We start from the raw sequence: 12,413 nt of genomic DNA on the forward strand, positions 1-12,413 counted from the left end.
TTGTCTCTGTATCATTCATCCATCACTGTTGCCGTGAACTAGAACCTCCGCTAATGGCTATTCCTGGCCTCACATCCTCATACCTTTGTGATTGGAAAAGAAAACAGTTTTTCCCTCTAGTTCCAGTTGGAAAATCCCCAGGAGAGGAACCCCGACTGACCTGGCTAAAGGCTGTTGCCTACCTATAAACTAGGATTGAAAGAGCGTCATTGGCTCAGTGTGGGTGAGGCAATGACTCCTCACTAATCAACGCAGCAGCGAGCAGGAACTACGTGACTTTCATGTGATCCATACACTGGGAGGAAAACGAACTGGGTAGAGCCAATCTAGAACGGAGGGAGTTGTTAGGAGCGTGGCAGCCCTCCCAGTTCGTCTCCAAAGGTCTCTTACCTGACTTAATCTGTGGACCCTGGTTCCCATACGTCTTCTGCCAAGAGTCCTGGCTTAAAGAAGACTTCAGACTCCTGATTTAGATACTCAAGCTTGGGTAAGCCTTCTCATGAAATAATTTGAGTGTCCAAGTCTTTTCCACTGAGGCCTAAGCATTGAATTATTAATTATCCTTGCTTACCTTTTGAGCCATATCCCATCAGATCAAGGACAGAACTATAAGCCCCTTGATTTCTTCTCATCTTTGCATTGCCAGCACTTTGTATTTACACCACTAGTATTAATTGAGCACCTACTATGTGCCAGGTGCTATTCTAGAGGCTAGGCATGCAGCAACAGGCAAAACATGCCTTACAGAGAGCGTGTGTTCTAGTGGATGAAACAGCAATAAACACACACACACACACACACACACAGGTACATACACACAAAACATCTGCAGTCATTTCAGATCAAGATGTGGGCTATAAAGAGCCTTAAAGGAGGGTATGGGGACAAAGAGAATCAGTGTGGACAGAGGACATTTTAGAGATGTGGTCAAAGATGACTTCTTTAGAAAAGTGACGTTTGAACAGAGACCTGAGTGGAGTGCTTTCCAGAAAGACTCATCAGTGTGGACAAAGCCCTTAAGGTAAAAATGAACTTGACATGTTTGAGGAGCAGCAAAGGGGGCATCCCAGGCCAAGCGGACGAAAAAGGGGGCAGATGGAGGGAACTGAGGAAGGAGAGGCTGCTGGCCTCATCACATTCCGCCTTCCAGGCCACGGTGAAGACTTTTCATGTTATTCTAGGTGTGATGGGGCGCCTTAGAGTGTTTCAAGCAGGAGAGTGACATGATTTGATTTATGCTTGTAAAGTGTCTGATGGGAGGTAGGCTCTCAGTAAATATTTATTAACAGTTTAAAAAATGAAAAAGAACTCAGATAAAAAAAATATTTTAATAGGCTCCTTGGTAGGAGAGAGCCCATGCTCTCGGTTAATAACGAAATCAGACTGACATTTGTCCAGTATTCTCTAGCTTACAAAGCTCTTTACCTTGATGGTCTCATCTGACCTCTCATTTGGAGGAAGATATATGACTGTACAACATCAAGGCTCGAATGTGTCTCTACAGCTGTTAGGGAAGAGCGTGAGCTTAGGGCTCTAAAGATGCCACGGGGCTCCTTAGTGTGCGCTCCCAGACGGAGGCAGGGAGATTCTCACACTCATCTTCCCAGAGCCATCCTCAGGCTTAGTTTTGCCAGTCAGTGGCCCTGAGGAAACCAGATCAAGAGGAGATTATGTATGCTCTGGAAGATTTGCTTTTTTTTCTCTTTTTTTTCCACTCAAACATGAGGGTTTCTTTGGTGGTTAAAAACGAAAAATTATTTAACGTGCCCCTCAGGCCTGGGATTAAGGCCATTAGAAACCATGGCAGCAGGGAGCCCCTAAAGCAGCCGCTGATTTAAAGAGCTGGTGTCAAGGCCCTCAGTTACATCATGGGGCCACTCTCAGGAACAGGACTGGACAGCCAACACCCCCAGACTCGTGGCGCCTCATGCTACAGCCTCAGAAATCACAATGTCCTCTAGGTCTCTGGGCCTCAGTTAAAGTCATCTTTCCTGTGCTCTGCCCCCACCCAGATGGGGAAGGTGGAATTTCACCCATTTTTCTAGGGATGACAAAAGAGAGAGAAAGAAGGAAGAGGGGATAGATTCTCCAGGTTCCCCCCCACTATCTAACCTCCTCTCCAAGTAAACCAGGGTATCAGTGCTAGTTGTCCCACTGACAATCTCTGTGACCTTGGGCAGAGGCTGAGGCAGCTGTCTGGTGAGGCAATAGCAGATTTGAAACTCCAAGGTTCCTGGTTCAAAGTTATTGGCAAAAGACTGAGGCATTTCCAGCTCAAGCCTCTTAATATGGTCCAGGGATTGAAGGCCCAGAGGTCAACAGTACTGGTTTCAGTGGCTGGCTTTTACTATTGAAATGCCATCTCTGCCACTTTAGATGTGGTGCTTAAAATGTCCTTAGCCTCTGGGTATTTTTAAACATTTCTTTGTGCCACTTTCAAGCTACTTCTTACAAGAATCCTAAAATAGGGCCCTTAGAATTTGGGGAATGAATGTAATTGTTAATGTACATTTATTTTGCCGATGATTAGACATTATACATTATAATCATCCACAAAATGCAAGTATGTGTTCCAGACTCCACTATACAGTCGTAATAGAAAGTAAATTACATTTTTTTGTTGTCAATCATGTTTATTAAGTTGAAAGGAAAAAAGGAGTCTCCTCTCCCCAGCAGTCTGAAAAGTGAGAGGAAAATGAATTTATTTTATGTTGGAGGACTAGGTTAAAAAATGTAATTAACAGATGCAATTATGCATTCTGATGCAAAGTGCTCTAAGCTGACAGGGAACTTGCGGAGCTCCCAGGCCACAGGCTGCAAAATCTCTAACAACTTTATTCTTATTCCCTGGCCTATGGTTCAATCTTGCTTCCTTTGAGTATCTCCTGCAAATAAAAGGCCCTATTCTTCAGCTTCCCACAGCTTTATTCAGAATGAAAACACCACTTTGTGCCCACGTTGTGTTAAAATAACAGATTTGTGTTCATTCCTGTAGGTTTCCGATGGGAGGAGGGAGACGGTCTATCTTCACTGCTGATGGCGAGGTGCCTTTTGGAGGAGGAGGATGGAGAGAAAGGGTCTCCAACAGCGAACCTTTGTCCTGCAATGCAAATGAGCCTCTGCAAAACAGGGTGCAGACAATGCCAGCCTAGTCCTCTGCGTGAAGCGATCCATCTGCAGCTATTTTGTTAACCTGATGTTTCTTACATTCTTTCTCTCACACAAAATACTTGATGTTGACAGCTGTGAATTTTAAACAACCATTCTGTGTATGTTTTTCTAATTTTGTGTATTCAGATTGTTTCTCCATATTGGGGGGGGGCTGGAAGCCAAGTACTTTACGTTCCTTCATTTAGAGATTTCATGCTTTTCGAAGTCGTGGCGATTCTGATTGCTAAACTAAGTAGAAGTGAAGTGTGCTCACCACCAGCATTGGAATGACCGGGGAGTGCAGAAGCACTTTTGAAATAAAAAAAAGGTTGCACAAGATTACACGCCAAAGCGGCCTGGAGGCACGACTCAGGAGTGACACATCACTCAGACATGCTCTGGTGGCCTGGAGTAGCTGCGTCTGCCCTCACTTACCTGTAAAATGGGGCTGCAACAACATTCTCAAAAGGCAGAAAACAAAGATCTCATATATCCAGGTCCATCAACCCAGTTTTATTTCCCCTTTCCAGTTCTAGTTATGTTGTTCTGGCAGCCAGTATTTCTTCTTAGGTAGCATGCAAAGGCATGGATTTGTTTTAGGCATGAAGGAAAATAAAACATGCTCTCAGACTGAGGCCTGCGTTGACACGACACCACAATTGGGCGCATGGTTTTAAAACCTGTTTACTTATTTATTTATACCTTTGCCTCATTGATAGAAGGCAGTTCACCACCCAAACTACAAATGATAAAAACAAAACCTCTGGACAAGAAAAAAAGAAACTGCAAATAGGGCAATTATAAGGCTCATTTTGTTTTCTACCATTGAGCTTTGAAATCTGACTCACAGCTTCCTGGCAGCAAGAGTGAAAAGCGGATGATGACTAATGACAAAGCCTCACTTCACTGGAATATATGGTTCTTCAAAGGGGAGAAGAATTTCCCAGATGCTACATTTTCAAATAAATTTTGACCTCAGGGCTCTTTATAAGGGGACAATGAGAACAGAAGTTCAGTGTTAACTGTGAGAGCAAACAGAGTTGCAGAATTGCCAGGGCCAGAGTGAAAAAGTGAAGCAAATGGGCACTAGACTAGTGTGCACTCCAGCTGCCTGGTGGGGGGTTCAGAGTCTTGTTCTGAGAAGATTCAAGACCACATCTAGGCTGGGCCACAAAGAGACTATACTTCTTTAGAGATGCCTGCCATAAGTAGAGTGCGGATGATGGTCCACACGTGTGCTGAATAACTCCAATAACTTTGGCCTAACCACAGCACAAATGAGCAGGTTTCTGGTGTCCAACTTGATCCAAAGATAGAGCCTAGTGGAGTGGATGGCAATCAGGATTCTTAGATGTCACTGAACAACACTTTTCACACTGGGACTTTGAGAGGAGCTAGAAGGCTGACTGGAGTTTCTATCAATGCTTTGAAGACAAGGTAAACAGATGGTGGGCTTGACAGTCTGAACTGCAGAAGCCTGACTTGGAATGATACCCAATTCAGCACTGTACCACCTCCACAGAGGCACGGAATGGATACTCTTTTTTTGTAATTTGTAAAATATTTTTTCGTATAGGGTACTCTTTAGGGAATTTCCACTTTTCATATTTTGTGTTTCTCTATTATTTGAACTTATAACACAAATCAGAGAAGAATATATACATTATTTTAAATTAGTCTTCTTCCCTTTTCTTTTTTATTTTCCCTCCCTCCCTCCCTTCTTCTCTTCCTTCCTTCTTTCTCTTTCTTTCTTTTGCTACAAGTATTCCAACAACCTGTAAAGACTACCTTTAGGGTGCAATAAAGCAAAAAAATTTGATTAATAGGAACTCATCTAATGGTTTCATTCAGACTACCCTTGGAAAGGAACAGATACTAAGAAAGGAACCTCAAAGTCTACGGTGGCTACAGATGTTTCACAGACCCTGAAAATTCACTCCATCTCACCCAGTCTTCAGGATCTCCACTTCAACAGGACAACAGTCAAAGGGGTATCACGAAGCCCTGTCATCAAGAAAACGAGTTAAGAAACAACAAAACCATTCACTTCATTACTAATCAAGGCAGGAACTACGAAGTAATACCCTAGAACAAAAATGGTTCAAAAATGAAATGGTTGTGCTGAAGGCAGAAAGCCATCGGGCCTAGATCCACAGACACGGCCCTCTGTGCACGAAGACCTCAAATTCTCTTTCAGTTGCCAGATTCTGCTGTTCTGACAGTGTCTAAACACACTTTCAGAAGACTTTGTAACAAAGCGAATTTTTCAAAGCGGTTTTCTGGTGAGGCTTCAGTTAATCAAAAAATCAGATTAATTGTGCATGAACTTCTATATCTGGGACCAGTTTGACCCATGGAATATGCAAATCTGCATAAAAGTAAGTCGGATCAAAGTGGGGCTCTCTGGTATTTGTTTTAGAGCATGGAAGAATGGGAAAACAGGACAGTTAGGGCTGGGGGCCAAAGAAAATGCTATATTTAGATGTGCAGGGCTTTGTTTGTCCCTGATACCAGCATAGACACAGCTAGTCGGGAACAAGGGGGCCATTCAATCAATCCACCTGACACGCTGTCGCCAACCCTGGCGTTCCACAGGCACGGAGCTCAAAACCATCCTGAAAGAGGCTGTCGACTGAGAAGAGGTAACAGCTGCTCTGTGGCAATTAACCAGCAGTTTCTGTTGCTGAAGGAGATTATTTTGGATGGCGTAAAGAGATTCAAATAAAAATGTCAACGTGCCCATTATGGATGAAAGTTAGAAAAACTTAAGTGGCCCTGAATTAATCACTATTTGACAGGAAAGCACGTAAACGAGTACTAAAAATCCCCCACAAATCTATTTTCCTGCCTTTTTGGTGATTGTAAAGAAGCTCACTGTGGGTAGGGAGGGCATTTCTTGGCTGCAACCTTAATTCATCTTGGAGTGAAGATTTAACGACAAAGTTACAAGCCCCTAAAGTAGCATTTATTGAGGGGCTAATGAGAGTCCCTAAGAACTCTGTAAAAAAAAAAAAAAAAAAAAAAAAGAAAGAAAGAAAAAAATAGCAGCCACTAACACAAGAGGCCTTTGAAAATACCGAAGAGAGGAGAGTTCATTAGTCTTTTTTTTCTTCCCCTGTCTCAACAATGAATGTTTCTGCTGCCAAACCTTCAGGAATAGGGTTGGTTTCCTTTCAAGTAATTGATGCAGACTTTGCTTGTGCATCGGAGTCCAGACACCCTCTCCAACAAGAAGCAGGAAATCTCACCGTCAAAGGGAAACTGTGCATTCCTTCCTCCCTGGCTGGGTCAGGCCCTTGCAAACAGTGGATTTATGCTGCCCTTGCCAAAACACCGCCGATTTCCATGCCCTCCCATGGCTAAGATAACGAATGCTGCTTTCGGCTTCTGAGAGCCGCACTTATTTAAAACTCCAGCTATGCTGTAACAAAACCGGCTGCTGTCACCCCAAATCGAGCAAATGAGCCCCTGTCCTACAGCATAAAGGCTAAGAGAGTTATTGAATGTCCCCTGTGGAGAAGGCCCCATTCGCCCCTGCCCTTCCTTGGCATGCTCCCCCACCCCCCAATCTTCCCAACCCTCTAGCCTCCACTCCTCCCCGCTAGGAGCACAGGAAGGAATCGCTGTGGCTGGTTTGTTCCAAAAGGATCAAGTTTTCTTAAGTCAGATTTTTTTTTCTTTTAAAGAAAAAGCAGAATGGAAAGGAATGTCGTGAAGAAAATGGAAGTTGGCAAAGTGTTTTAACTTCAAATAATCTTCCGGTCAGTGCTAACGCCCAAGCGTAATGCTCTTTTGCAAATATAAATATAACCGAGTGGAGAAGGAAGGAGAGGGGCTGTAAACAGCCAAATGTAAAACACGTATCATGACTGCTGGTGGCTCAAGGCAGAGAGGAACGTTGCTTTTGGAGCTACTATCCCCAAGGAGTCTCAAAGATGATCTATAACATGTAATTAAACTGATGTGCAGAAAACATGTGTATTTAGAAAATGCTCTCACTGTTGTTTATACCTGACCAAAACATTCCATTTCTCTCAGGATACAAAAGGAAGGTTTTGCAATAAAAATGCCTCCATTTGGAGAATACATTTATTGAAATGCTGTTTTCCACAGCTGCATTCATCTGAGATCTGGGAGATGATTCCTATTGGTACAATACCCTCCTGCTTGGGGAGGTTTATGCCTCATGGCACAATACCAGTGGTTCAGTAGCCAGATTGCCTAATTCTCAAAGAACTGTTTGCTTGACATCACCTGGGGAGAAACTCAGACTAATTCACCCCTCACTGGGGCACATGTGTATTTCTGAGAACATCTCTTTAAACACAGTCACACCCTGAAGGCTGCACATCAGACATTTTACCTCCTAAGGGTGACAAAATACAGCAGAGCTTAAATGGATGTTTTTCAGCTGCATATAAATAGTCCTCAGTTCCAAGGGTAAAGCTAGAAGCCAACTGTTGGCTAAAATCATACCTTGCTGTCTTCAGGACTTGTGCTGTTGGGACTGGGAATTCTAAGGGTGATTATAATAATAAGAAGATTAATAGTAATTATACATAACGTTATCATAGTGTCTTTCACTTATGTACCAAATAATGGGGGACTACTTTGTATTCATTTTCTCAGTTAAGCCAGGCAACATCATCTCAAGATTGGTCATATTAGCTTCACTGTAATGATGAGAATTCAGGAGCTCAGAGAAGTTAATTAATGTGCCATGTTCACACAGTGAGTATACAGAATTCAAACCAGGACTGGCCTAAATACAAAGCTTTCTTCTGAATCGCTATGCTAGTCTGTTCTTTCCGCAGCTACCTGTGTCCACACATGGCTGATTCTGTAGCCACACTTTCTTCCTTATAAACTCTGGTCTGGCCACCATATATAACCCTGCACTTCACAAGGGAGGCTGTGTAGTAGTCTAGTGATTAAGAGTGCATGGGGCCAGGCGTGGTGGCTCAAGCCTGTAATCCCAGCACTTTGGGAGGCTGAGGCGGGTGGATCATGAGGTCAAGAGATCGAGACCATTCTGGTCAACATGGTGAAACCCCGTCTCTACCAAAAATACAAAAAAAAATAGCTGGGCACGGTGGTGTGTGCTTGTAATCCCAGCTACTCAGGAGGCTGAGGCAGGAGAATTGCCCGAACCCAGGAGGCGGAGGTTGCAGTGAGCCGAGATAGCGCCATTGCACTCCAGCCTGGGTAACAAGAGTGAAACTCCGTCTCAAAAAAAAAAAAAAAAAAGAGTGCATGGAATGGAGTTAGATTGCTTGGCTCTGAAACCTAACTCTGTCACTTACCAGGTGGGTGATCTAGTGTAAATTTTCCAGCCTGTGTGTTTACCAATAAAATGAGAACATTAAACATTCTTATATAATGTGGTTGTTTGTTGTAAAGATAAAATGGGATAACGTACCTAAATGTAGCATAATTTCTGACACATACTAATTACTCAATGTTAGGATAGAAGGAAAGAGAAGAAAAGAAAAGAAAGAAAGAAAGATGAAGAAAGAAAGGAAGGAGAACGGAAAAGAATAAAGGGAGAAAAAAGAAAGAAAAAGAAAAAGAAAAGAAGGGAGAGGGGGAGGGAAGCAGGGTAAAAAAGAAAGGAAGAAAAAAGAAAAGAAGCAAACGAAAGGAAGGGGACATGTTCTCAGCCCCATTAAACCACCAGAGAGAAGCCATTACTGACAGAGGACGCTGTAATACAGAGACCACCTTGAGGCTTCAGACAAGCCTAGTGGGCAGCACCCAGGGCCAGTCACACCATTTATTGGCCCTACGTCTATTCAAAGGCTGACTCACCCCAGCGGGCTCCCAAGATGATGCCTACACCTTTCCAGCTTCCCATCTTCTCTGTCTTGCAGGAGAAGTGAAGCCATCTTGCCCCAGCATTCTCAGCTCTGATCAGGTCAGTGCTGACTTCTCAGCCAATCACCAAAGCCTGTGGAATGCCACGTGCTGATTGGTTTTCTCCCATCACATGCTTCTCCCCCAGCTCAGGAAATAGAGTCCAACGTTCCAGAAGAGCACAGATGGAAAACGGAGGAAGAAATCACTTCCTAGAGGGAAAGGGGGGTGCAATTATCAGGAAAAGAATGAATGCAGAAATGACAAGCTGAAGTCTACCACGAGCAAAACTTGCCTGCAGAGTACATAACCTCTTCTTGGCATTGCTTGTGTCAGTTGAGTTGCTGTGGTTAAGAACTAGTGTTCTAAGATCTGATGGCTTGAGTTTGAGCCCTGGCTCCATAATCTACTAGCTGTGTGACCCTTGGCCAGTTAATTCACCTCTCTGCTTCAGTTTCATCACTTGTAAATGTGCTTAATAGTATTACTCTTCTCATGGTTTGCTAAGAATTATATGTGTACATTAAAGCACATAACATGATAACAGCACGTGCTAAGCCCACAAACTTTAGTCATTTAACATTCAACCGGTATTTGTTGAGCACCTGCTACATGCCAACTATGTGTTAAGTACTTGGAATACATTGGTGAACCAAACAGAAAGATAACAACAAGCTCCCTTGACTTTATGGAGTTAACCTTCTAGTGCAGAAAGACAAATAATAAAGAATAAACAAAATTTAAAAATTAAAACAAAATTTTAAAAGTGGGAAAAAAAATTAGGTTAGTTAAAGCAAAGATTTGGAGAGGTCAATGAGTTAGACAACAGGATATGGGGTTGGGAGAGAGGGTGTTCCAAGCAAAGGGGGTAGGCAGTGCCAAGTCCCAAAGTGGGAACACACCTATGATGTTGCAGGAGCAGCAAGGGACCAGTGTGGCTGGAAGGTTAGAGGTGACATTAGCAAGATAAGACAAGGTCAGATGAGGAAGCAAGTGGGAGCTCCATGAAGGCTTTGGATTTGACTCTGAGGGACATGGGAGGAGGGTTTACCTGACATTACTTATTTTATGCAAGGACACTGCTGTGTCAAAAATAGAATAGCTCCTGATGATGATGATGACATATCTATTCACCTGTTTAAAAAGCAAGTGTATTGTAAAGCTTGCTGTGAAATATGCCCAGAGCAAATGCTACCGGTGTGCTGTTTGTTTCCTACCTGAAGGAGAAGATGCACCTGAGATGCTCCCGTGACACATCTCCTTTTCCAACAAAGTGACTTTGGATTTGACTCTGAGACCAAGAGATTTGCAGATCCTTGACATTTCAGTTGCACTTGCTATTATAAATGACTACTTGGAAGAGGTCTTCTCTGTTCAAGAAAAACTTCTGCCAGGAACAGCACTGGTCTCAGGAAAAACATGGTTTTTGGAATCAACAGCCACAATGAGAGCTTGTTAAAGATTTAAATGGCTTCTGATTTCAGCCCAATAATTCCATTTCAACAAGGTGATCTGGCAGTGTCAGCATTCAGTTTGTTTAGCATATCTTATGGCACTGGAAATTCTAAGAACTGACAGATGGAGCCTAAAAACTATGTCCCAGCAAGTGGATGATGAGCATGTTGGTGATTCTCAGAAATAGATAGGCTGTGTTCCGGAGGGGCAGGGCCAGATAGAAGGGAAATTATATGACCAGTTGTTTTAGGTAATTTTATGCAATCTCTTAGAAACTTCATGCTGCCTTGGTAAGGTTTGGGCTTTCTTTGCAGAGATGAAAAGAGAAGTTTCCCTCTATTAAACACCTAGCTTGAAGTGTAGGACACAGTGACTGTAACCCTAGTTAGACTTGCAGGTAGTTCAGTGCGCTATAGGGATGAGAGATCCCTGGAGACCATTCCAAGGAGAAAGATGCCTATTCAAGTGCTTAGTATCCCCAGTCTCTTAGAAGCCATTAAGGAATCTCACTTGCAAATTGCCTAAAACCTTCTGGGATTCATTGAAGCTTCCAGTTAGTATTCTTGCTTAAGAGTAATAAATTTTCTGTCTGTTTTTCTACCTTCTGGTCTTTTAAAAGAGCTTTTTATTAAAGTAGAAAACTTTTATAGAAGTTTGCACAAGTAGCATTGTACAATTAGATGAATTTGCACAAAGTGAACATCCTGGTGTAACTAGTGCCTGAAACAAAGAACATTGCCGAAGGTCAGGTGCTCTTCAATGGGAACCACTTTCTGGACTTCTAATGCCATAGAGTAGGTGGGGCTGAGTCTTTAAATCTCCATATACATGAAATTGTACTGTATATCTTTTGTATCTGATTTCTATCATTCACTATTGTTTGTGAAATTCATCCATATTGTTTTCTGTAGCAATAGTTTATTTTTGTTGCTATATTCCATTTTGTGAATATTCTACAATTTCCATGTCCAATTTACTAATGGATTTTTGAGTTATTTCTAATTTCTATTATAAATGAAGCTTCTATACATATTCTTGGAAAACATATATTTATTCCTTTTGGGTATATACCTAGGATAGAAATTGCTGGGTCATAGGAGACGTGTGTAGGGTGAGTAGCTACTGACAGTTTTTCTAAGTGGTTCTACCAATTTTTCCATGAAGGTTCCACTTACTTCACATCCTTGACAACTTTGGCATTTTCAGTCTTTTTCACATTAGCCATCTGGTGGGTGTGAAGTGGCAACTCACTGTGACTTTAAACGCAAACTATTATTTTGAAATTCAACTATGAGGCATTTTTGGATTCCTGCTCTGTGCTAGGTACTACATTAAACATCTGTACATACTTTATTTCATTCTTATGAAAACTTTAGCAGGCTCTATCTGATGTAGTAAGATCATACATAGGGTGACCAACTATCCTGATTTGGCCAAGACACAGAACCTTCAGTGCCATAACCAGGATAGTCTCAGAAAACTGAGATGGCTAATCAGCCTACAGCTAGGAAATGCTACAGCAAATAATCAAACAAAGATTTCCTCACTTCAAGAAGTTCTAGTCTCTCTCTCTGTTTTCTTTTTCTTTTCTTTTTTTTTTTTTTTTGAGGCAGGGTCTTGCTCTGTCACCTAAGCTGGAGTGCAGTGGCTTGATCATGGTTCACAGCAGCCTCGAATTCCTGGGCTCTAGTGATCCTCCCCCCTCAGCCTCCCAAGTAGCTGGGATCACAGGCATGTACCACCTCACTCAGCTAATTTTTAAAAATGTTGTTTGTAGTGATAGGGTCTTGCCATGTTGCCCAGGCTGGCCTTGAACTGGGCTCAAGAGATCCTCCAACTGCAGACTCCCAGAGTGCTGGGATTATAGGTGTGAGCCATTGTGCCTGGTTTATTCTCCCTTCTTTATGTTCTTATTACTCAAAGTGAGGTCCCTGGACCACCAGCAGCAGCCTCAC

At 42.6% G+C, this 12,413-nt stretch overlaps 1 long non-coding RNA gene across 1 annotated transcript; it reads right to left on the minus strand.

Moving 5' to 3' along the window:
- Window positions 1–1,194: 1,194 nt before the first annotated feature.
- Window positions 1,195–9,046, minus strand: LOC128930275 (uncharacterized). The gene is made up of 3 exons (XR_008478132.2): window positions 8,959–9,046; window positions 5,098–5,154; window positions 1,195–3,100 (listed from the first exon to the last, which is right to left on the minus strand). It is a non-coding gene; the product is annotated as an uncharacterized LOC128930275 (long non-coding RNA).
- Between the last annotated feature and the right edge of the window lie 3,367 nt (window positions 9,047–12,413).

The sequence above is a fragment of the Callithrix jacchus genome, chromosome 20 (assembly GCF_049354715.1).
Source record: "Callithrix jacchus isolate 240 chromosome 20, calJac240_pri, whole genome shotgun sequence".
NCBI classification, from domain to species: Eukaryota; Metazoa; Chordata; class Mammalia; order Primates; family Cebidae; genus Callithrix; species Callithrix jacchus.